The 15,375-nt window shown below is 36.1% G+C and overlaps 1 protein-coding gene across 2 annotated transcripts in view; it reads left to right on the plus strand.

Moving 5' to 3' along the window:
• The first annotated feature begins 327 nt into the window (after positions 1 to 327).
• Positions 328 to 15,375, plus strand: part of LOC142344112 (uncharacterized) — a 66,812-nt gene continuing 51,764 nt past the window's right edge. Inside the window, exon 1 of one of the 2 annotated variants that reach the window (XM_075395611.1) lies at positions 328 to 439. The gene's annotated coding sequence lies outside the window, so the exon portion shown is untranslated. Of the gene's footprint in view, positions 440 to 2,090; positions 2,146 to 15,375 lie in introns of those variants that run through there. The other variant, XM_075395610.1, reaches the window with a different exon arrangement.

A 15,375-nucleotide genomic window follows, 5' to 3' on the forward strand; every position in this document is an offset into this window, starting at 1 on the left:
GTGTGGGAAACTTCAAGTTAGATTTACTATCAATCCTTAAAAGATGATTTCATATTTTAATCACGAAAACATTTTCTCTTTTCAAGTTCTATGTACATTTTTAGTTGATTTTGCGCTATAAACGCGGTTCAGTCTTTCTTTGTAATTTGGACTCTAACCAATGAAAATACTTCAAATCCTGTAGGAGTCAAAATTGACTACACGTTCATTATCACAGTCAATTTTGAACTTAGATCGTTTCATGACTCGATCAGCTTGTTTTCATTGAACAAAAAAATTGGTCGCGCACGGGCTGTTCATACGAATGTGAAGTGACATTTTGGCAGTGTTGATAGTCTACGCGGGAATTTGATGCTGGAACATCTGTGGAGGACTCTCTAAGATGTATTGCCACAAGACAACGCCCATTTCAAAGACAATTGGATAGTTTTCGAAAGACGTACGAAATCTAAAATCCATCAATCAGGTTTTGCAACCCAGGGAGAGGTCCCATACAAAAGTACCAGCTGATAAAACTAATGTTGCGCTCGAAACCCCGTTTGCCCTCAAATTGCGCTCGAAGTTGCCTCTGATCAGAACTTTCCAGACGGAAGTGACTTCTGACCAGAACAAATTCAAGCCAATATCCAGACTTTTGAGCAACCATTGCCCAGACCAATTCCAGACTATTCTCCAGACGTTCGTACGTTTGAAATGACCTCTGATGAGACCATAATCAGACCAGTTGTTTTCTAAGGGAGGGCGCTTGGAGGGGAAGGTCATGGTCGCAAGGAGATTCATATGTGAGCCATATTGAGATCTAAGACTACCACTGACATGTTTGTAAAGCGTCGAAAATGGTGCCCCTAAATTTCCTATATTCAACTTTCACTTGGAAATATCCCTCTCCTTTTTCTCTTTTTGACGAAACTTTAAGGGCAATTTAAACAGAAAGATCTAAAAGAGCCTCGGCAAGCAAAAGTTAACGCTACATTCTATCGAAAAACCACTGATTTGTTCGCACTCGTCAGCGTATTTATTGACTATTGGTAGTATGTGAACATCATACATGAAGTGAAACTCAAGATAGATCTCAAACTTGATTTACCACCTTTATTACCAAAATAGTATTATGACTTGGTCACAAATTACAAAATATGGGCTTTACCCATGATGCGTTACGACGAGTTTGCGACAAAATCATTTAATAGTACATTTTTTTTCAAAAATTGTTCAGTATACGTCAAAATTTTTTTAACACATTTTTACTAAAAAAGGAAATTATGGTTAAGGGTTCCTATTCTGTCGGCAACGTTTTCTACAACAAATCAAATGTGCAATTTTAACATTTAAAACTACGTGACTAGCAGTTGAAATTGAGCTTAAAAAACTACAAAAGCAGTTGATATTTTCTTTTTTGGTCATCTTAAATTGACATGGTGTGTATCAAAGCGGGTAAATTTTACTTGTTACTGTGTCTTTTTTCTTTTAACTATTTAGTGATTGTTCAGTTTAACGAAAGTTGACTAGTTGAAAAGATAATTAATTTCGCGATTCTCAAAATTTTCTTCTTCGGTACAAAGATCCTAATTAACAGAACAACTTTGCGCTCAACTTGAGCTTGAAATTGTCTATGATCAGACCTTTCAAAACAGAAGCCACATCTGATTAGAAAGATTTCAGGCAATTATTCAGACTTTTGAGCAACCAGTGCCCATACCAAACCGTTTGTACCAAAATCTATTGTCAGATATAGGGTAGGTTCGATCTAAAGTCCAGCCAAAGTTGAACTTGAATCTTTTCGTATTTAGCGTGGTATTTTCATCAGTCGAGGTCTAAATTAGGTCGGTCATGTTACCTTTTGTTCTCTTCGGCTAAAAAGATATAATCCGAAAACAGCTCAAAGCCAAGAGCGAACAAGAAAGCTTAGACCACGTGGGAACTGACAAAGCGTGACACAGACCGGGGAATTGCTTTGAAATAGCATTGTAAAAAGCTTCATTTTATGATACCTTTTTCACACTGTGATTTTGAATGCTGACTGTACTTCACTAGATGTTTATTGTTTTTGATCTATAATATCAAGACACCACAAACATTTTTGAGACTAAGGTTGACTCGTGTGTTTGTTCTGTCTTGTTGCGATGCGGTTAAATGACATCTCAGGTAAGATCTCTTGTTTTATTTATATTTCAAAGTATTTCTTTTCAACTGCTTTAAATTTCCTGTTCTTTTTTATATCCATAGCTGTTCATATTTTTTTTGAGGGTTTTGGTAAAAAATGTTGACCTTCTATTTGAGACATTAAGCATCAATTAATTATTCGGCATCGTTGGTATCGGAAGGTTGAATTAATTTTTCATTTCTTACTAAAGTTTTCATATGAAAGTCGGAAACTTAGTAAGAAACAAAAATTTTCGTTACAATTCTGCTTAATAACATCACATATTTCGCAAATGTTTCTCTTTGATGCCCTACTTTTAAATTGTTAGAGCGTAAATGGGCATTTTTAGTTGACGCAGTTTTCAATCGATTTTTCCACAAAAAAGTACTTCTAGAGATGGTTACGTTTCCAAAGTCCTCGAATTTTTTTTCGTGTTTTGCGGTGAATTTCGTTACAGTACAAGTTGTGCAGTTTCAGTTATGATGTGCAAGTTGTGAATGATGACAACATGATAAATTGCTCAAACACGATTGAACTAAAAATGAGGCCTTTTTTCGAAATCAAAGCCATCATTTCTTGTCTTTGTCGAGCAAGATTTGATTAGGCGTTTTAGAAACTGACTATATTGTTTTTGATGTTAACCAATGAACCATCCCGAAAATCTTTTGCATGAAATTTTTGTAAGAAAATTTGTAAATTTTAATGACAATATCTGCAATTTAAATTAATGAGAAAATTAAAGCGAAAATTTTGCCTATAATTGATGCGAAAAATAGAATTTCAATTTGCAGCTGTTCGTTTTCTATGCTTCCTAAGTACTGCAAAAACATTGAATTCAAATTAGTGTTTTCCTTAGAAAAATGATTTCAAAGCAAACATTTGTTTAACTGGATGATGTTCATATCAGTTTTTTACTTGGTAGATTGTTCAAGTATTGTTAAAATTTGTTCTTTTTTAATTTCAAAATTAAACTATAAACTAAAATATACATATTGAAGTCATCATAAAGTATTTGTTGCTCTTTGCAATTGCTTTTATTTTTTCCTCAATTCAAATTGACACTTTTAAAAACTGTACCAAAGCATTTCCATGCAAATTTTATTTAACGTTGTAATTGAAACCACCAATTCTTGCTAGACAACAGGAAATCGCCAATGATGTTTCTATAATCAAAGTTGCAGGTAAATATAGTAAAATTATGAGTGGTTCTAAATTTTAGAAAAAATTTTTATCATCAGCAAAAACGAAAAACACATACAAAATAACAGAATTATTGATCTCAAGTTTTTAGGTGACGATGTTTTACATCAGTTGTCCAAAAAGCCACTAATTTGGGTTCAATTTCAAAAGCATTTCAACTAATTTTTAATTTTGACATCCAATTTTTCAGCAATGATAACCAGAAATACGGCCCAAACGCACTCATTTATGATAATTGTCGGCCAAACTTATAGATCGCTTTATGTAGATTCGAATTTTGTATTTTTTTATAAATAAAAAAACCAATGCTTGTCTTCGTCAGAAAAAAATTGGTAACGTTCTCGAAACTGACTTTTCTATTTTTGGTATTAATAAAAAAAATCTTTTAGGACGTTTTCGCTATTTGAATTGCACTGGCAACATTTTTAAATTTTAATTAAAAAACCAGCAGTATATTAGTATTTGTAAGATTATTGAGAAAATTTTTCCCCCGATAGACATCAAAACTGCTATATTGATTCAATGATCTTCTTTTTAATGCCTCTGTAATGTTGTCAGAACAGTTAATACAAATTCAAATGTTCCTAAATCAAAAGCTGCTACTAAACTTTTTGTTTCGAAGAGTTCATAACATATTTCGGGTAAAACATTTGTTTAACAGTTTTTTGTTTAAGTTTAAAGCTTGACGCTAAAATAAATATTACCTATTATAAATCCTCAGAAACAAACTTCATTTGTTTGTTGGCACCATACTCGATCCATTTTGACAGTTTTACAAAGGCATCAACCCGGGTTGCCGGTCATACAAAAATCTCGGTAATCATACAAGGTCATATATGATCCCCGGTAATCATACAAGGTCATATATGATTTGTATGATATCCTGGTAATCATACAAGTGTCATACAATTTTTTAAAGGACGCTTAAACGGCTCCAATTGTGACGCTTACTTCGCTTGAAGTAAGATCGATAATCATAACAGCTCATTTTATCCCAGTTATTATATTCAATTTTCCTGGTTGTCGTACAAGGTCATATATGAAAGTATGATTTCCTGGTAGTCATAAAAGAATCATAAACTGGACAGCAACTTTTTCTTGAAATCATTCAAAAGCACACGCCAATCATATTCTAATGTTTTCAGCTAATTTACGCTATAATAAAGAAGGTTGCGTTTTTTTTCCTGCTTATCATACAAGGTCATATATGGATATATGAATACCTTGTAATCATACAAAATCGTACAAATATCAGAATTCTAGTCTGTATGCGAACAAAATGCGAGAAAAGCAATGCTCTATAACATAAATTGGATACTATTTTCAATATGAGCAGTCTGAGAGGGAAACAGTTTTTGATCTAGGGTGTATACAAAAAAAGTACTCGATACATTGTCAAATTTCGCGCTCAAAAACTCGCTATGTAGTGCTTCAACATAAATTGCTTTTCAACCTAGTCAAGGACTTATTCAAATGAATTGAGGGTCTAGGTAGGAGTGTCAATGTCCGAGTACAGTCTGATAGGGAAAGAATTTTTGATCTAGGTTGTATACGAAAAAAGTACTCGATACGTTGTCAAATTTCGCGCTCAAAAATTCGCTATATAGTGCTTCAACATAAATTGCTTTTCGATCTAGTCAAGGACTTATTCAAATGAATTGAGGGTCTAGGTAGGAGTGTCAATGTCCGAGTACAGTCTGATAGGGAAAGAATTTTTGATCTAGGTTGTATACGAAAAAAGTACTCGATACGTTGTCAAATTTCGCTCTCAAAAACTCGCTCTATAGTGCTTCAACATAAATTGCTTTTCAACCTAGTCAAGGACTTATTCAAATGAATTGAGGGTCTAGGTAGGAGTGTCACTGTCTGAATACAGTCTGATAGGGAAAGAATTTTCGATCCAGGGTGTATACGAAAAAAGTACTCGATACGTTGTCAAATTTCGCGCTCAAAAATTCGCTATATAGTGCTTCAACATAAATTGCTTTCCAACCTAGTCAAGGACTTATTCAAATGAATTGAGGGTCTAGGTAGGAGTGTCACTGTCTGAATAAAGTCTGATAGGGAAAGAATTTTCGATCTAGGTTGTATACGAAAAAAGTACTCGATACGTTGTCAAATTTCGCTCTCAAAAACTCGCTCTATAGTGCTTCAACATAAATTGCTTTTCAACCTAGTCAAGGACTTAATCAAATGAATTGAGGGTCTAGGGAGGAGTGTCACTGTCCGAGTACGGTCTGAGAGGGAAAGAATTTTTGATCTAGGGTGTATACGAAAAAAGTACTCGATACGTTGTCAAATTTCGCGCTCAAAAATTCGCTATATAGTGCTTCAACATAAATTGCTTTTCAACCTAGTCAAGGACTTATTCAAATGAATTGAGGGTCTAGGTAGGAGTGTCACTGTCTGAATACAGTCTGATAGGGAAAGAATTTTCGATCTAGGTTGTATACGAAAAAAGTACTCGATACGCTGTCAAATTTCGCTCTCAAAAACTCGCTATATAGTGTTTCAACATAAATTGCTTTTCAACCTAGTCAAGGACTTATTCAAATGAATTGAGGGTCTAGGTAGGAGTGTCACTGTCTGAATACAGTCTGATAGGGAAAGAATTTTCGATCCAGGGTGTATACGAAAAAAGTACTCGATACGTTGTCAAATTTCGCGCTCAAAAATTCGCTATATAGTGCTTCAACATAAATTGCTTTTCAACCTAGTCAAGGACTTATTCAAATGAATTGAGGGTCTAGGTAGGAGTGTCACTGTCTGAATACAGTCTGATAGGGAAAGAATTTTCGATCTAGGTTGTATACGAAAAAAGTACTCGATACGTTGTCAAATTTCGCTCTCAAAAACTCGCTCTATAGTGCTTCAACATAAATTGCTTTTCAACCTAGTCAAGGACTTAATCAAATGAATTGAGGGTCTAGGGAGGAGTGTCACTGTCCGAGTACGGTCTGAGAGGGAAAGAATTTTTGATCTAGGGTGTATACGAAAAAAGTACTCGATACGTTGTCAAATTTCGCGCTCAAAAATTCGCTATATAGTGCTTCAACATAAATTGCTTTTCAACCTAGTCAAGGACTTATTCAAATGAATTGAGGGTCTAGATAGGAGTGTCACTGTCTGAGTACAGTCTGATAGGGAAAGAATTTTCGATCTAGGTTGTATACGAAAAAAGTACTCGATACGCTGTCAAATTTCGCTCTCAAAAACTCGCTATATAGTGTTTCAACATAAATTGCTTTTCAACATAGTCAAGGACTTATTCAAATGAATTGAGGGTCTAGGGAGGAGTGTCACTGTCCGAGTACAGTCTGATAGGGAAAGAGCTTTTGATCTAGGTTGTATACGAAAAAAGTACTCGATACATTGTCAAATTTCGCTCTCAAAAACTCGCTATATAGTGTTTCAACATAAATTGCTTTTCAACCTAGTCAAGGACTTATTCGAATGAGTTGCGGGTCTAGGGAGGAGTGTCATTGCCCGAGAACAGTCTGAGAGGGAAAGAATTTTCGATCTAGGTTGTATACGAAAAAAGTACTCGATACGTTGTCAAATTTCGCTCTCAAAAACTCGCTATATAGTGTTTCAACATAAATTGCTTTTCAACCTAGTCAAGGACTTATTCAAATGAGTTGAGGGTCTAGGGAGGAGTGTCACTGTCCGATTACAGTCTGATAGGAAAGAGTTTTTGATCTAGGTTGTATACGAAAAAAGTACTCGATACATTGTCAAATTTCGCTCTCAAAAACTCGCCATATAGTGTTTCAACATAAATTGCTTTTCAACCTAGTCAAGGACTTATTCGAATGAATTGAGGGTCTAGGGAGGAGTGTCATTGCCCGAGAACAGTCTGAGAGGGAAAGAGTTTTTGATCTAGGGTGTATACGAAAAAAGTACTCGATACGTTGTCAAATTTCGCGCTCAAAAACTCGCTATATAGTGTTTCAACACAAATTGCTTTTCAACCTAGTCAAGGACTTATTCAAATGAATTGAGGGTCTAGGTAGGAGTGTCAATGTCCGAGTAAAGTCTGATAGGGAAAGAACTTTTGATCAAGGGTGTATACGAAAAAAGTACTCGATACGTTGTCAAATTTCGCGCTCAAAAATTCGCTATATAGTGTTTCAACATAAATTGCTTTTCAACCTAGTCAAGGACTTATTCAAATGAATTGAGGGTATAGGTAGGAGTGTCACTGTCTGAGTACAGTCTGATAGGGAAAGAATTTTCGATCTAGGTTGTATACGAAAAAAGTACTCGATACGTTGTCAAATTTCGCTCTCAAAAACTCGCTATATAGTGTTTCAACATAAATTGCTTTTCAACCTAGTCAAGGACTTATTCAAATGAATTGAGGGTCTAGGTAGGAGCTTCACTGTCCGAGTACAGTCTGATAGGGAAAAAATTTTTGATCTAGGTTGTACACGAAAAAAGCGCTCGATACGTTGTCAAATTTCGCGCTCAAAAATTCGCTATATAGTGTTTCAACATAAATTGCTTTTCAACCTAGTCAAGGACTTATTGAAATGAGTTGAGGTTCTAGGTAGGAGTGTCACTGTCCGAGTACAGTCTGATAGGGAAAGAATTTTGATCTAGGGTGTATACGAAAAAAGTACTCGATACGTTGTCAAATTTTTTCCTCAAAAACTCGCTATAGTGTTTCAACATAAATTGCTTTTCAACCTAATCAAGGACTTATTCAAACGAATTGAGGGTCTAGGGAGGAGTGTCACTGTCCGAGTACGGTCTGAGAGGGAAAGAGTTTTTGATCTAGGGTGTATACGAAAAAAGTACTCGATACGTTGTCAAATTTTTTCCTCAAAAACTCGCTATAGTGTTTCAACATAAATTGCTTTTCAACCTAGTCAAGGACTTATTCAAATGATTTGAGGGTCTAGGTAGGAGTGTCACTGTCCGAGTACAGTCTGATAGGGAAAGAGTTTTTGATCTAGGGTGTATACGAAAAAAGTACTCGATACGTTGTCAAATTTCTCGCTCAAAAACTCGCTATATAGTGTTTCAACATAAATTGCTTTTCAACCTAGTCAAGGACTTATTCAAATGATTTGAGGGTCTAGGTAGGAGTGTCACTGTCCGAGTACAGTCTGATAGGGAAAGAGTTTTTAATCTAGGGCGTATACGAAAAAAGTACTCGATACGTTGTCAAATTTTGCGCTCAAAAACTCGCTATAGTGTTTCAACATAAATTGCTTTTCAACCTAGTCAAGGACTTATTCAAATGAATTGAGGGTCTAGGGAGGAGTGTCACTGTCCGAGTACGGTCTGAGAGGGAAAGAATTTTTGATCTAGGGTTTATACGAAAAAAGTACTCGATACGTTGTCAAATTTTTTGCTCAAAAACTCGCTATAGTGTTTCAACATAAATTGCTTTTCAACCTAGTCAAGGACTTATTCAAATGAATTGAAGGTACAGGTAGGAGTGTCACTGTCCAAGTACAGTCTGATAGGGAAAGAATTTTTGATCTAGGGTGTATACGAAAAAAGTACTCGATACGTTGTCAAATTTCGCGCTCAAAAATTCGCTATATAGTGTTTCAACATAAATTGCTTTTCATCCTAGTCAAGGACTTATTCAAATGAATTGAGGGTCTAGGGAGGAGTGTCATTGTCCGAGTACGGTCTGAGAGGGAAAGAATTTTTGATCTAGGGTGTATACGAAAAAAGTACTTGATACGTTGTCAGATTTCGCGCTCAAAAACTCGCTATATAGTGTTTCAACATAAATTGCTTTTCAACCTAGTCAAGGACTTATTCAAATGAATTGAGGGTCTAGGTAGGAGTGTCACTGTCCGAGTACGGTCTGAGAGGGAAAGAATTTTTGATCTAGGGTTTATATGAAAAAAGTACTCGATACGTTGTCAAATTTTTTGCTCAAAAGCTCGCTATAGTGTTTCAACATAAATTGCTTTTCAACCTAGTCAAGGACTTATTCAAATGAATTGAAGGTATAGGTAGGAATGTCACTGTCCGAGTACAGTCTGATAGGGAAAGAGTTTTTAATCTAGGGCGTATACGAAAAAAGTACTCGATACGTTGTCAAATTTTGCGCTCAAAAACTCGCTATAGTGTTTCAACATAAATTGCTTTTCAACCTAGTCAAGGACTTATTCAAATGAATTGAGGGTCTAGGGAGGAGTGTCACTGTCCGAGTACGGTCTGAGAGGGAAAGAATTTTTGATCTAGGGTTTATACGAAAAAAGTACTCGATACGTTGTCAAAGTTTTTGCTCAAAAACTCGCTATAGTGTTTCAACATAAATTGCTTTTCAACCTAGTCAAGGACTTATTCAAATGAATTGAAGGTACAGGTAGGAGTGTCACTGTCCGAGTACAGTCTGATAGGGAAAAAATTTTTGATCTAGGGTGTATACGAAAAAAGTACTCGATACGTTGTCAGATTTCGCGCTCAAAAATTCGCTATATAGTGTTTCAACATAAATTGCTTTTCAACCTAGTCAAGGACTTATTCAAATGAATTGAGGGTCTAGGGAGGAGTGTCACTGTCCGAGTACGGTCTGAGAGGGAAAGGATTTTTGATCTAGGGTGTAAACGAAAAAAGTACTCGATACGTTGTCAGATTTCGCGCTCAAAAACTCGCTATATAGTGTTTCAACATAAATTGCTTTTCAACCTAGTCAAGGACTTATTCAAATGAATTGAGGGTCTAGGTAGGAGTGTCACTGTCGGAGTACAGTCTGATAGGGAAAGAATTTTCGATCTAGGTTGTATACGAAAAAGTACTCGATACGTTGTCAAATTTCTCGCTCAAAAACTCGCTATATAGTGTTTCAACATAAATTGCTTTTCAACCTAGTCAAGGACTTATTCAAATGATTTGAGGGTCTAGGTAGGAGTGTCACTGTCCGAGTACAGTCTGATAGGGAAAGAATTTTTAATCTAGGGTGTATACGAAAAAAGTACTCGATACATTGTCAAATTTTGCGCTCAAAAACTCGCCATAGTGTTTCAACATAAATTGCTTTTCAACCTAGTCAAGGACTTATTCAAATGAATTGAGGGTCTAGGGAGGAGTGTCACAGTCCGAGTACGGTCTGAGAGGGAAAGAATTTTTGATCTAGGGTTTATACGAAAAAAGTACTCGATAGGTTGTCAAATTTTTTGCTCAAAAACTCGCTATAGTGTTTAAAAATAAATTGCTTTTCAACCTAGTCAAGGACTTATTCAAATGAATTGAGGGTCTAGGGAGGAGTGTCACTGTCCGAGTACAGTTTGATAGGGAAAGAATTTTTGATCTAGGGTGTATACGAAAAAAGTACTCGATACGTAGTCAAATTTCGCGCTCAAAAATTCGCTATATAGTGTTTCAACATAAATTGCTTTTCAACCTAGTCAAGGACTTATTCAAATGAATTGAGGGTCTAGGTAGGAGTGTCACTGTCCGAGTACAGTCTGATAGGGAAAGAATTTTCGATCTAGGTTGTATACGAAAAAAGTACTCGATACGTTGTCAAATTTCTCGCTCAAAAACTCGCTATATAGTGTTTCAACATAAATTGCTTTTCAACCTAGTCAAGGACTTATTCAAATGATTTGAGGGTCTAGGTAGGAGTGTCACTGTCCGAGTACAGTCTGATAGGGAAAGAATTTTTAATCTAGGGTGTATACGAAAAAAGTACTCGATACGTTGTTAAATTTTGCGCTCAAAAACTCGCTATAGTGTTTCAACATAAATTGCTTTTCCCTAGTCAAGGACTTATTCAAATGAATTGAGGGTCTAGGGAGGAATGTCACTGTCCGAGTACAGTCTGATAGGGAAAAAATTTTCGATCTAGGTTGTATACGAAAAAAGTACTCGATACGTTGTCAAATTTCTCGCTCAAAAACTCGCTATATAGTGTTTCAACATAAATTGCTTTTCAACCTAGTCAAGGACTTATTCAAATGATTTGAGGGTCTAGGTAGGAGTGTCACTGTCCGAGTACAGTCTGATAGGGAAAAAACTTTCGATCTAGGTTGTATACGAAAAAAGTACTCGATACGTTGTTAAATTTTGCGCTCAAAAACTCGCTATAGTGTTTCAACATAAATTGCTTTTCAACCTAGTCAAGGACTTATTCAAATGAATTGAGGGTCTAGGGAGGAATGTCACTGTCTGAGTACAGTCTGATAGGGAAAGAATTTTTGATCTAGGGTGTATACGAAAAAAGTACTCGATACGTTGTCAAATTTCGCGCTCAAAAATTCGCTATATAGTGTTTCAACATAAATTGCTTTTCAACCTAGTCAAGGACTTATTCAAATGAATTGAGGGTCTAGGTAGGAGTGTCACTGTCCGAGTACAGTCTGATAGGGAAAGAATTTTCGATCTAGGTTGTATACGAAAAAAGTACTCGATACGTTGTCAAATTTCTCGCTCAAAAACTCGCTATATAGTGTTTCAACATAAATTGCTTTTCAACCTAGTCAAGGACTTATTCAAATGATTTGAGGGTCTAGGTAGGAGTGTCACTGTCCGAGTACAGTCTGATAGGGAAAAAACTTTCGATCTAGGTTGTATACGAAAAAAGTACTCGATACGTTGTTAAATTTTGCGCTCAAAAACTCGCTATAGTGTTTCAACATAAATTGCTTTTCAACCTAGTCAAGGACTTATTCAAATGAATTGAGGGTCTAGGGAGGAGTGTCACTGTCTGAGTACAGTCTGATAGGGAAAGAATTTTTGATCTAGGGTGTATACGAAAAAAGTACTCGATACGTTGTCAAATTTCGCGCTCAAAAATTCGCTATATAGTGTTTCAACATAAATTGCTTTTCAACCTAGTCAAGGACTTATTCAAATGAATTGAGGGTCTAGGTAGGAGTGTCACTGTCCGAGTACAGTCTGATAGGGAAAGAATTTTCGATCTAGGTTGTATACGAAAAAAGTACTCGATACGTTGTCAAATTTCTCGCTCAAAAACTCGCTATATAGTGTTTCAACATAAATTGCTTTTCAACCTAGTCAAGGACTTATTCAAATGATTTGAGGGTCTAGGTAGGAGTGTCACTGTCCGAGTACAGTCTGATAGGGAAAAAACTTTCGATCTAGGTTGTATACGAAAAAAGTACTCGATACGTTGTTAAATTTTGCGCTCAAAAACTCGCTATAGTGTTTCAACATAAATTGCTTTTCAACCTAGTCAAGGACTTATTCAAATGAATTGAGGGTCTAGGGAGGAATGTCACTGTCCGAGTACAGTCTGATAGGGAAAGAATTTTTGATCTAGGGTTTATACGAAAAAAGTACTCGATACCTTGTCAGATTTTGCGCTCAAAAACTCGCTATAGTAATTCAACAGAAATTGCTTTTCAAACTAGTCAATGACTTATTCAATTGAATTGAGGGTCTAGGGAGGAGTGTCACTGTCCAAGTACGGTCTGAGAGGAAAAGAATTTTTGATCAAGGTTGTATACGAAAAAAGTACTCGATACGTTGTCAAATTTCGCGCTCAAAAACTCGCTTTATAGTGTTTCAACATAAATTGCTTTTCAACCTAGTCAAGGACTTATTCAAATGAATTGAGGGTCTAGGGAGGAGTGTCACTGTCCGAGTACAGTTTGATAGGGAAAGAATTTTTGATCTAGGGTGTATACGAAAAAAGTACTCGATACGTAGTCAAATTTCGCGCTCAAAAATTCGCTATATAGTGTTTCAACATAAATTGCTTTTCAACCTAGTCAAGGACTTATTCAAATGAATTGAGGGTCTAGGTAGGAGTGTCACTGTCCGAGTACAGTCTGATAGGGAAAGAATTTTCGATCTAGGTTGTATACGAAAAAAGTACTCGATACGTTGTCAAATTTCTCGCTCAAAAACTCGCTATATAGTGTTTCAACATAAATTGCTTTTCAACCTAGTCAAGGACTTATTCAAATGATTTGAGGGTCTAGGTAGGAGTGTCACTGTCCGAGTACAGTCTGATAGGGAAAGAATTTTTAATCTAGGGTGTATACGAAAAAAGTACTCGATACGTTGTTAAATTTTGCGCTCAAAAACTCGCTATAGTGTTTCAACATAAATTGCTTTTCCCTAGTCAAGGACTTATTCAAATGAATTGAGGGTCTAGGGAGGAATGTCACTGTCCGAGTACAGTCTGATAGGGAAAGAATTTTCGATCTAGGTTGTATACGAAAAAAGTACTCGATACGTTGTCAAATTTCTCGCTCAAAAACTCGCTATATAGTGTTTCAACATAAATTGCTTTTCCCTAGTCAAGGACTTATTCAAATGAATTGAGGGTCTAGGGAGGAATGTCACTGTCCAAGTACGGTCTGAGAGGAAAAGAATTTTTGATCAAGGTTGTATACGAAAAAAGTACTCGATACGTTGTCAAATTTCGCGCTCAAAAACTCGCTTTATAGTGTTTCAACATAAATTGCTTTTCAACCTAGTCAAGGACTTATTCAAATGAATTGAGGGTCTAGGGAGGAGTGTCACTGTCCGAGTACAGTTTGATAGGGAAAGAATTTTTGATCTAGGGTGTATACGAAAAAAGTACTCGATACGTAGTCAAATTTCGCGCTCAAAAATTCGCTATATAGTGTTTCAACATAAATTGCTTTTCAACCTAGTCAAGGACTTATTCAAATGAATTGAGGGTCTAGGTAGGAGTGTCACTGTCCGAGTACAGTCTGATAGGGAAAGAATTTTCGATCTAGGTTGTATACGAAAAAAGTACTCGATACGTTGTCAAATTTCTCGCTCAAAAACTCGCTATATAGTGTTTCAACATAAATTGCTTTTCAACCTAGTCAAGGACTTATTCAAATGATTTGAGGGTCTAGGTAGGAGTGTCACTGTCCGAGTACAGTCTGATAGGGAAAGAATTTTTAATCTAGGGTGTACACGAAAAAAGTACTCGATACGTTGTTAAATTTTGCGCTCAAAAACTCGCTATAGTGTTTCAACATAAATTGCTTTTCCCTAGTCAAGGACTTATTCAAATGAATTGAGGGTCTAGGGAGGAATGTCACTGTCCGAGTACAGTCTGATAGGGAAAGAATTTTCGATCTAGGTTGTATACGAAAAAAGTACTCGATACGTTGTCAAATTTCTCGCTCAAAAACTCGCTATATAGTGTTTCAACATAAATTGCTTTCCAACCTAGTCAAGGACTTATTCAAATGATTTGAGGGTCTAGGTAGGAGTGTCACTGTCCGAGTACAGTCTGATAGGGAAAAAACTTTCGATCTAGGTTGTATACGAAAAAAGTACTCGATACGTTGTTAAATTTTGCGCTCAAAAACTCGCTATAGTGTTTCAACATAAATTGCTTTTCAACCTAGTCAAGGACTTATTCAAATGAATTGAGGGTCTAGGGAGGAATGTCACTGTCCGAGTACAGTCTGATAGGGAAAGAATTTTTGATCTAGGGTGTATACGAAAAAAGTACTCGATACGTTGTCAAATTTCGCGCTCAAAAATTCGCTATATAGTGTTTCAACATAAATTGCTTTTCAACCTAGTCAAGGACTTATTCAAATGAATTGAGGGTCTAGGTAGGAGTGTCACTGTCCGAGTACAGTCTGATAGGGAAAGAATTTTCGATCTAGGTTGTATACGAAAAAAGTACTCGATACGTTGTCAAATTTCTCGCTCAAAAACTCGCTATATAGTGTTTCAACATAAATTGCTTTTCAACCTAGCCAAGGACTTATTCAAATGATTTGAGGGTCTAGGTAGGAGTGTCACTGTCCGAGTACAGTCTGATAGGGAAAAAACTTTCGATCTAGGTTGTATACGAAAAAAGTACTCGATACGTTGTTAAATTTTGCGCTCAAAAACTCGCTATAGTGTTTCAACATAAATTGCTTTTCAACCTAGTCAAGGACTTATTCAAATGAATTGAGGGTCTAGGGAGGAATGTCACTGTCCGAGTACAGTCTGATAGGGAAAGAATTTTTGATCTAGGGTGTATACGAAAAAAGTACTCGATACGTTGTCAAATTTCGCGCTCAAAAATTCGCTATATAGTGTTTCAACATAAATTGCTTTTCAACCTAGTC

This window comes from Convolutriloba macropyga, chromosome 8 (assembly GCF_964194025.1).
Source record: "Convolutriloba macropyga chromosome 8, txConMacr16.3, whole genome shotgun sequence".
NCBI lineage: Eukaryota > Metazoa > Xenacoelomorpha > Acoela > Convolutidae > Convolutriloba > Convolutriloba macropyga.